The sequence below is a fragment of the Cervus canadensis genome, chromosome X (assembly GCF_019320065.1).
Source record: "Cervus canadensis isolate Bull #8, Minnesota chromosome X, ASM1932006v1, whole genome shotgun sequence".
NCBI classification, from domain to species: Eukaryota; Metazoa; Chordata; class Mammalia; order Artiodactyla; family Cervidae; genus Cervus; species Cervus canadensis.
The window spans coordinates 125,382,134-125,393,068 of NC_057419.1; the positions used below are offsets into that span (position 1 = coordinate 125,382,134).

Genomic DNA, 10,935 nt, shown 5'->3' on the forward strand with positions numbered 1-10,935 from the left:
GGTTAAATTCTTTAAAAGCCTAGAATATTTGTTTCCTACTGCTGCTTAAATGAATTACCGCAAACAGCAGATTAAAACAGTAGCCACCTATTATCTCACAGTTCTGCAGTTCAGATATCCAGCTGTGTTTGGCTTGTTTTCCACCTAGGGTCTTAGGGAGGGGAAAACAAGGTTCTGGCCCTGGGTTGCTCTCTTATCTCCAGGCTCTGGGGAAGAATCTGCTTCCGAGTTTATTCTAGTTGTTGGGGAAATTTAGTTCCCTGAGGTTGTGGGAATGACATTTCTGTTTTCTTGCTACTACCAGCCAGTAGCCTCTTTGTTTCTAGTGTGTGCCTGCTAAGGCCTTTCAGTCGTGTCTGACTCTTTGTGACCCTATGGACTGTAGGCCATCAGGCTCCTGTGTCTGTGGGATTCTCCAGGCAAGAATGCTGGAGTGGATTGCCATGCCCTCCTCCAGGGGATCTTCCCAATCCAGGGATTGAACCCGAGTCTCTTATGTCTCTTGCATTGGCAAGCGGATTCTTTACCATTAGTGCCACCTGGAAAGCGAGATAGCCTGAATTCCCTTTCATGTGGGGCACCCTCCGTCTTTAAACCATCAACAGCATGTCATGTTCAGTTCATTCCTTGAATTATTCTGACTTTTTCTTTTACCTCTTCTTTTGTTTCTGTTAGGTGATTAAATTAAGCCAACCCAGATAATCTAGTATAATTTACCTAAAGTCAATTTATTAGTAACTTCCCTGGTGCCTCAGATGGTAAAGCATCTGCCTAAAATGCAGGAGACCCAGGTTCGATCCCTGGGTTGGGAAGATCCTCTGGAAAAGGAAATGGCAACCCACTCCACTACTCTTGCCTGGAAAATCCCATGGACAGAGGAGCATGGTAGGCTCCAGCCCATAGGGTTGCAAAGAGTCGGATATGACTGAGCGACTTCACTTTCACAAATTATAAGATCTCTTTTGTCAGATAAGGTAATATATTCATGGATGTTATATCATATTCACAGTCCTGAGAAAACTCTTTAAGGGCCATTTTTAGAATTCTCCCTACCACATCCAGAATATTACAGTTACCTGCTTTTTAAATTAAGAATGCAGGGCTTCCCTGTGGCTCAGTGGTTAAGAATCCACCTGCTAATGCAGGAGATGTGGGTTAGATTCCTGATCTGGGAAGATCCCACATGCCATGGAGGAACTAGGCCTGTGCTCTAGACCCTGGGAGCTGCAACTACTGAACCCACGTCATTGAGAGTCTGTGCTCCATAACAAGAGAAGCCACTGAGATGAGAAGCTTGCTCACTGCATCTAGAAAGTAGGCCTAGCTTGCTGCAACTAGAGAATGCCTCTGTGTAGTAACCAAGACCCAGCACAGCCAAAAATAAATAAATAAATAAAAATTTAAAAATAAAAAATGCAATGTATTTTGTTTAATAAGCCAAAAAACATTTATACATTCTATGATATATTATCAAAAAAATAAAATGATAGAGAAATTATGGCTAAAAGTTAATTAAGAAAATAATAGTTATTTGATTACTCAAAGCACTCTCTTCTTTCCAAGTCAAACGTTTTTGGTCCAGTTGTGTCCTAGTAGGAGCAGTATTTATAACTAGAAAAAAAAAGCAACAATGAAAAAATACTTGACTTATTTCAAGTTATAAATTATAGCAACTTAGCTGACACTATCAAGATAACCATATAGCATTTGGGCTTTTGTTCTCTACCTCTGTTGGAATATGACTACATGCTATGGTTTGAATGTTTGTGTCTCTCCAAAATTCACATGTGATGGTGTTAGAAGGTAGGGCCTTTGGGAGGTGACTAAATTGTAAGAGTGGAGCCAATGGGACAAGTGCTTTTATAAAAGAGACCCCAGAAATCTCCCTTGCCCTCTCCACTCTGTGAGGACACAGCTAGAAGTTGGCAGTCTGCAATCTGGAAGAGGGCATGCATCAGAATATGACCATGCTGGCACCTTGATCTTGGATTTCTGAGCATCCAGAACAGTGAGGAACAAATTTCTGTTGTTTATAACCTGGCCAGTCTATCAATTTGGGGACATCAGCCCAAACAGACTAAGACATTAAATGTGGCAAACATTTTCCCTTGAACTATTTAGCCATCCATTTAAAACATTTCTGTATTGTTTATTTACATCAACAGCTGTTATAATAATACACAGCAAAAACTAGGCCCAGCAGCAACCATTTAGGAGAGGATACCCCTGCAACATGGCAGAATGAAAGTTTTCGATAGCCATGCTGCTTTTTGTATTAAAATCTTATGTATCTATATGCTCCAGTTCTTTTTTTTTTTTTTTTTGGTAACAACTCTATTGAGATCTAATTTTCATACTATAAAGTTCACCCATCTAAATAAACAATTCAGTGGCTTTTAGTATATTGTTTGTGTGTTCTTAGTGGCTTAGTTGTGTCCCAGTCTTTGCAACACTATGGACTATAGCTCTCCATACTTCTCTGTCCATGGCCTTTTCCAGGCAAGAATACTGGAATGGGTTGCCATTTCCTTCTCCAGGGGATAGTCCCAGCCTAGGGACTGAACGCACATCTCCTGTATTTCCTGTATTGGCAGGTGGAGTCTTCACCTCTCAGCCACCTGGGAAGCCCTTTTAGTATACTAACAGAGTTGTATCACCATCACTATAATCTAATTTTAGAACATTTTCATTAACCCCAAAAGAAACACTTTGTAGCCATTTGTAGTTTCTTCCCCTTTACTCCCTTCCCTTGCCCACCCCCAGCCCCCAGACCAAGCTAACTACTAATCCATTTTCTCTATATATGGAGACACTGGCTACTTTTGTTCCAAATGCCTATAGGCATGACCATACTTTAATAATAGTAAAACTTCTTTGGCATTTAAACAGCAGAAAAACTCATCTAGTGGTTTTGAAGTGACTATGAAAAAGGTTAGATTAATGCCTACATATGATCCTCTTGAATGCCATACTCCCAGATTCAGTACTTGTAATCTTAATACTACTAAAAAGAACCTTGAAGATTCTTGAATATACCTTCTTAATTTTATAACTGGTGAAAATGAGACCTAGAGAAGTTAAATTGAATGGCTCAACATTACTCATCTAATTAATGGCTGTCAAATAGATTTTAACTGAAACATTATGCTTAATTGACAGACTCAAGAGGCGTGAGATTAAACGTTTACCCCTAACAACTACATATGCTACAACCAGGTATTCTCAGCACCAGCCCAAAGGAATACACCTGGATTACAACTTCCCAGCAATTGGTAATCAGGTAAATATAATAAAATTGTATGATAATGCTTTTCATGAAATGGTAAAAAAAAATTCATGTCTATTTTAGGTGTATACAAGGGTATCTTTTATGAATAGAAAAAAAGTGTAGTTAACCAGAGCCTATTTGGAGTCCCTAATACACAAGAAACTTCTTCCCTATATTTCGCCTCTGTGAAAAACACAGAGGTCTATGAAATAAGCCAATCTCAATTATTTATTTTTAAAATGAACTTCAAGTTAAACATGGATTTAGTTCAATGTACTATATGTTTACATCTGTGGTGGCCTTCAGTCTCAACATGGTTCTCACTTGCCAAGAAGGTAACCATGTTTATGAGACTATGTACTAAGGCAAAATAATGTACTCATGTATTTTTAATGATTTTCACATTGGGGATTGAAATCAAAAGAGTAATTTGCTAACCTTCAGTTAGCAACAGGTTTAACTAACCAGAACACCCTATTCCACACACATTCAGAATTTTTTCTGCATAGAAATATATGGCCTAAAAGTGGAAAATAGGCAGTATAGAGTAATGAATATATCCCACTCGGGCCTCAGAGCTGTATCAATCTTGTTTCTGATTTAGGTTTTAGGGTGGTGTTGAAAAGGATATTTCTTGAAGATTGAGAAAGAAACTTGGGTTCAGGGGCAGTCTATATAAGGATGAAACTAGAAATTAAGTTTTGGGAGATCTCTGAGATATCTGATTGTAGACTAATAACACCAACTGGAAATCACTTGGGCATAGGGGTATCTTCACAAGGCAGATTACCAAATTCCTGGGCATAGTTAAGGCATTTAATCACTTCATAGAAGTAAACCTGATCCTCATTCCACTATGGGCACTTACCCACTTACTCTGTGGGTTAATAGTATGCTTTCTTTCCTATGACTTCAAAGAAAGCTTTTTGATGCCACTATTTAGCCTGTAAGAACCAAGAGGTGGCCTCAATGATACACCATAGATCAAACTACTTTCTGCTTCTGGGATCACAGAGAAGAGCTCTATGCAGTTTCTTTTTTTTTTTTTTTTTTTTGTTTACTGTCTTTTTTTTTTTAATTTTTTTATTAGTTTGGAGGCTAATTACTTCACAACATTTCAGTGGGTTTTGTCATACATTGATATGAATCAGCCATAGATTTACACTTATTCCCCATCCCGATCCCCCCTCCCACCTCCCTCTCCACCCGATTCCTCTGGGTCTTCCCAGTGCACCAGGCCGGAGCACTTGTCTCATGCATCCCACCTGGGCTGGTGATCTGTTTCACCATAGATAGTATACATGCTGTTCTTTTGAAACATCCCACCCTCACCTTCTCCCACAGAGTTCAAAAGTCTGTTCTGTATTTCTGTGTCTCTTTTTCTGTTTTGCATATAGGGTTATCGTTACCATCTTTCTAAATTCCATATATATGTGTTAGTATGCTGTAATGTTCTTTATCTTTCTGGCTTACTTCACTCTGTATAATGGGCTCCAGTTTCATCCATCTCATTAGGACTGATTCAAATGAATTCTTTTTGATGGCTGAGTAATATTCCATGGTGTATATGTACCACAGCTTCCTTATCCATTCATCTGCTGATGGGCATCTAGGTTGCTTCCATGTCCTGGCTATTATAAACAGTGCTGCATGAACATTGGGGTGCATGTGTTCTCTTTCAGATCTTGGTCCTCAGTGTGTATGCCAGAAAGTTGGTATTTGCTGGGTCATATGGCAGTTCTATTTCAGTTTTTTAAGGAATCTCCACACTGTTTTCCATAGTGGCTGTACTAGTTTGCATTCCCACCAACAGAGTAAGAGGGTTCCCTTTTCTCCACAGCCTCTCCAGCATTTATTGCTTGTAGACTTTTGGATAGCAGCCATCCTGACTGGCGTGTAACGGTACCTCATTGTGTTTTGATTTGCATTTCTCTCATAATGAGTGATGTTGAGCATCTTTTCATGTGTTTGTTAGCCATCTGTATGTCTTCTTTGGAGAAATGTCTGTTTAGTTCTTTGGCCCATTTTTTGATTGGGTCATTTATTTTTCTGGAATTGAGCTGCAGGAGTTGCTTGTATATTTTTTGAGATTAATCCTTTGTCTGTTTCTTCATTTGCTATTATTTTCTCCCAATCTGAGGGCTGTCTTTTCACCTTACTTATAGTTTCCTTTGTTGTGCAAAAGCTTTTAAGTTTCATTAGGTCCCATTTGTTTATTTTGCTTTTATTTCCAATATTCTGGGAGGTGGGTCATAGAGGATCCTGCTGTGATTTTTGTTGGAGAGTGTTTTGCCTATGTTCTCCTCTAGGAGTTTTATAGTTTCTGGTCTTACATTTAGATCTTTAATCCATTTTGAGTTTATTTTTGTGTATGGTGTTAGAAAGTGTTCTAGTTTCATTCTTTTACAAGTGGTTGACCAGTTTTCCCAGCACCACTTGTTAAGAGGTTGTCTTTTTTCCATTGTATATCCTTGCCTCCTTTGTTGAAGATAAGGTGTCCACAGGTTCGTGGATTTATCTCAGGGCTTTCTATTCTGTTCCATTGATCTATATTTCTGTCTTTGTGCCAGTACCATGCTGTCTTGATGACTGTGGCTTTGTAGTAGAGTCTGAAGTCAGGCAGGTTGATTCCTCCAGTTCCATTCTTCTTTCTCAGGATTACTTTGGCTATTCGAGGTTTTTTGTATTTCCATACAAATTGTGAAATTATTTGTTCTAGTTCTGTGAAAAATACCATTGGTAGCTTGATAGGGATTGCATTGAATCTATAGATTGCTTTGGGTAGAATAGCCATTTTGACAATATTGATTCTTCCAATCCATGAACACGGTATGTTTCTCCATCTGTTTGTGTCCTCTTTGATTTCTTTCATCAGTGTTTTATAGTTTTCTATGTATAGGTCTTTTGTTTCTTTAGGTAGATATACTCCTAAGTATTTTATTCTTTTTGTTGCAATGGTGAATGGTATTGTTTCCTTAATTTCTCTTTCTGTTTTTTCATTGTTAGTATATAGGAATGCAAGGGATTTCTGTGTGTTAATTTTATATCCTGCAACTTTACTATATTCATTGATTAGCTCTAGTAATTTTCTGGTAGAGTCTTTAGGGTTTTCTATGTAGAGGATCAAATGTCATGCTGCAAACAGTGAGAGTTCACTTCTTCTTTTCCTATCTCCGGATTCCTTTTTACTTCTTTTTTTCTGCTCTGATTGCTGTGGCCAAAACTTCCAACACTATGTTGAATAGTAGTGGTGAGAGTGGGCACCCTTGTCTTGTTCCTGATTTCAGGGGAAATGCTTTCAATTTTTCACCATTGAGGGTGATGCTTGCTGTGGGTTTGTCATAGATAGCTTTTATTATGTTGATGTATGTTCCTTCTATTCCTGCTTTCTGGAGAGTTTTAATCATAAACGAGTGTTGAATTTTGTCAAAGGCTTTCTCTGCATCTATTGAGATAATCATATGGTTTTTATCTTTCAGTTTGTTAATGTGGTGTATTACATTGATTGATTTGTGGATATTAAAGAATCCTTGCATTCCTGGGATAAAGCCCACTTGGTCATGGTGTATGATTTTTTTAATATGTTGTTGGATTCTGTTTGCTAGAATTTTGTTAAGGATTTTGCATCTATGTTCATCAGTGATATTGGCCTGTAGTTTTCTTTTTTTGTGGCATCTTTGTCTGGTTTTGGAATTAGGGTGATGGTGGCCTCATAGAATGAGTTTGGAAGCTTACCTTCATCTGTAATTTTCTGGAAGAGTTTGAGTAAGATAGGTGTTAGCTCTTCTCTAAATTTTTGGTAGAATTCAGCTGTGAAGCCATCTGGTCCTGGGCTTTTGGTTGCTGGAAGATTTTTGATTACAGTTTCGATTTCCTTGCTTGTCATGGGTCTGTTAGATCTTCTATTTCTTCCTGGTTCAGTTTTGGAAAGTTATACTTTTCTAAGAATTCGTCCATTTCTTCCAAGTTGTCCATTTTATTGGCATAGAGCTGCTGGTAGTAGTCTCTTATGATCCTTTGTATTTCAGTGTTGTCTGTTGTGATCTCTCCATTTTCATTTCTAATTTTGTTAATTTGGTTCTTCTCTCTTTGTTTCTTAATGAGTCTTGCTAATGGTTTGTCAATTTTGTTTATTTTTTCAAAAAACCAGCTTTTAGCTTTGTTGATTTTTGCTATGGTCTAATTTAGTTTCTTTTGCAATTTATTTCTTCTGCCCTGATTTTTAAGAATTCTTTCCTCTGCTAACCTGGGGTTCTTCATTTCTTCCTTCTTCTAATTGCTTTAGGTGTAGAGGTTTAGGGCTTATTTTTTTGGTTTTTTTCTTGTTTCTTGATGTAAGCCTGTAATGCTATGAACCTTCCCCTTAGCACTGCTTTTACAGTGTCCCATAGGTTTTGGGTTGTTGTGTTTTCATTTTCATTCATTTCTATACATATTTTGATTTCTTTTTGATTTCTTCTATGATTTGTTGGTTATTCAGAAGCGTGTTATTTAGCCTCCAGGTGTTTGAATTTTTAACAATTTTTTTTCCTGTAATTGAGATCTAATCTTAATGCACTGTGGTCAGAAAAGATGACTGGAATGATTTCAATTTTTTTGAATTTTCCAAGACTAGATTTATGGCCCAGGATGTGATCTATTCTGGAGAAGGTTCCGTGTGCACTTGAGAAAAAGGTGAAGTTGATTGTTTTGGGGTGAAATGTCCTATAGATATCAATTAGGTCTAGCTGGTCCATTGTGTCATTTAAGGTTTGTGTTTCCTTGTTAATTTTCTGTTTAGTTGATCTATCCATAGTTGTGAGTGGGGTATTAAAGTCTCCCACTATTATTGTGTTACTATTAATTTCCTCTTTCATACTCGTTAGTGTTTGCCGTACATATTGCGGTGCTCCTATGTTGGGTGCATGTATATTTATAATTGTTATATCTTCTTCTTGGATTGATCCTTTGATCATTATGTAGTGTCCTTCTTTGTCTCTTTTCACATCCTTTATTTGAAAGTCTATTTTATCTGATATGAGTATTGCGACTCCTGCTTTCTTTTGGTCTCCGTTTGCATGAAATATTTTTTTTTTTTTTTTCACTTTTAGTCTGTATGTGTCTCTTGTTTTGAGGTGGGTCTCTTGTAGACAGCATATATAGGGGTCTTGTTTTTGTATCCATTCAAGCCATCTTTGTCTTTTGGTTGGGGGCAATTCAACCCATTTACATTTAGGGTAATTTATTGATAGGGTGTGGTCCCGTGGCCATTTTATTTGTTGTTTTGGTTCACCGTTATACAACCTTTCTGCATTTCCTGTCTAGAGAGAGATCCTTTAGCAATTTGGTTGAAGAGCTGGTTGGTGGTGCTGAATTCTCTCAGCTTTTTTGCTTATCTGTTAGAGCTTTTTGAAATTCTCTCTTCATATCTGAATGAGAATCTGCTGGATACAGTAATCTAGGTTGTAGGTTATTCTCTTTCATTACTTTCACTACGGTCTTGCCTTCCTTCCCTTCTGCCTGGAGGGTTTTCCTAAATTGATAGATCAGCTGTTATCCTTATGGGAATCCCTTTGTGTGTTATTTGTTGTTTCTCCCTTGCTGCTTTTAATATTTGTTCTTTGTGTTTGATCTTTGTTAATTTGATTAATATGTGTCTTGGGGTGTTTCGCCTTGGGTTTATCCTGTTTGGGAGTCTCTGGGTTTCTTGGACTTGGGTGGCTATTTCCTTTCCCATTTTAGGGAAGTTTTCAGCTATTATCTCCTCGAGTATTTTCTCATGGCCTTTCTTTTTGTCTTCTTCTTCTGGAACTCCTATGATTCGAATGTTGGGGCGTTTCACATTGTCCCAGAGGTCCCTGAGGTTGTCCTCATTTCTTTTGATCCTTTTCTTTTTTCCTCTCTGCTTCATTTATTTCCACCATTTTATCTTCTACCTCACTTATCCTATCTTCTGCCTCCGTTATTCTACTCTTGGTTCCCTCCAAAGTGTTTTTGATCTCATTCATTGCATTATTCATTTTTAATTGACTCTTTTTTATTTCTTCTAGGTCTTTATTAAACAGTTCTTGAATCTTTTCAATCTTTGTTTCCAGGCTATTTATCTGTAACTCCATTTTGTTTTCAAGATTTTGGATCATTTTTATTATCATTATTCTAAATTCTTTTTCAGGTAGATTCCCTATCTCCTCCTCTTTTGTTTGACTTGGTGGGCATTTTTCATGTTCCTTTCCCTGTTGGGTATTTCTTTGCCTTTTCATCTTGTTTAGATTGCTGTATCTGGAGTGGGCTTTCTGTATTCTGGAGGTCTGTGGTTCCTTTTTATTGTGGAGGATTAACCCAGTGGGTGGGGTTAAACGATTGGCTTGTCAAGATTTCCTGGTTAGGGGAGCTTGCCGCAGTGTTCTGGCGTGGAACTTGATTTCTTCTCTTTGGAGAGCAATGGAGTGCCCCAGTAGCGTTTTGAGATGGGTCCTAGTGGTGTTAGGTGTGTCCTTGGGACGCCTGTAGTTGATGTTCAGGGCTTATGTTGCCTGAGTTCTGGAGAATTGGCGTGGTATGTCCTTGCTCTAAAACTTATTGGCTCTTGGGTGGTGGTTGGTTTCATGTAGGTAGGAGGCTTTTGGACGGTCACTTATTACTCAAAAGTTCCATGTAGTCAGGAGTTTTCTGGTGTTACTCAGGTTTGGGGCCTAAGTCTCTCCTGCCTCTGGATTCAGTTTTATTCTTCCTGTAGTCTCAAGACTTCTCCAACTATACAGCCCTGATAAGAAAACTTCTAGGTTAATGGCTAAAAGATTCTCCCCCGTTAGGGACACCCAGAGAGGTTCACAGAGTTACATGAAGAAGAGGAGAGGGAGGAGGGAGATAGAGATGAACAGGAGGAGAAAAAAGGGGACTCAAGAGGAGAGAGACAGATCTACGCAGCTGTCTGTTCCCAGAGTGTTCTCCGTAGCCCAGTCACCTACAAGGATTCACAGAATTGGATTGGGAAGAGAAGGGGAAAGGAGGAAATAGAGGTGTTCTGAGGTAGAAAACAGAGAGTCAAGATTGGGAGAGAATAATCTTCGGTTTAAAATAGGGCTTCTCTTCTTTTTTTTTTTTTGTAAGGTTATAGTGTGTTGAAAATGAAAATTAAGGAGTAGTAGAGGAGTACTAGAGGAATTTAAAAGAAATAAGAGGAAAAGAAAAATAGAAAATAGAAGAGAAAAAGGAAAGAAAATAAAAGAAAAAATAAAGAAAAAAAAGAAAAAAAAAAAAAGAAAAAAAAAATTTTTTTTTTTTTTTCCCCTAAATTAAAAAATCGAAGTGTCTGTGGACAAATGAAAGTTAAGGAGTAATGGGGGAGTAATAGGGGAATTTTAAAGAAAATAAAAGAGAAGAAAGAAAAAAGAAAAAAAGAAAACAATTAAAAAAAAATAAAAAAATTAAAAAAAAAAGAGAAAAAAGTAAAATTATATCTAGGAGTTTCTCTGGAGCTGTTGCGGTCAGTGTGGGTTCGGCTCAGTTTCAGATAGCTCCTCGTTCCAGCTTACGCTTCTCGATATCTACAGGCCCCTCCGGTGTAGTCAGCGTTTCCTCTTTTCGAAGAACAATGGGCTGCTTTTCTGGGCGCCTGATGACCTCAGCTAGCCATCCGAAGTTGTTTTGCGAAGTTTGCTCTGCGTTCAGTTATTCTTTTGATGAAT

General features: G+C 37.9%; 1 non-coding gene across 1 annotated transcript; it reads left to right on the plus strand.

Annotated features, from left to right (window-relative positions):
• Positions 1-740: 740 nt before the first annotated feature.
• TRNAF-AAA lies at positions 741-812 on the plus strand. The gene has a single exon. It is a non-coding gene; the product is annotated as a tRNA-Phe (tRNA).
• Positions 813-10,935: the final 10,123 nt, after the last annotated feature.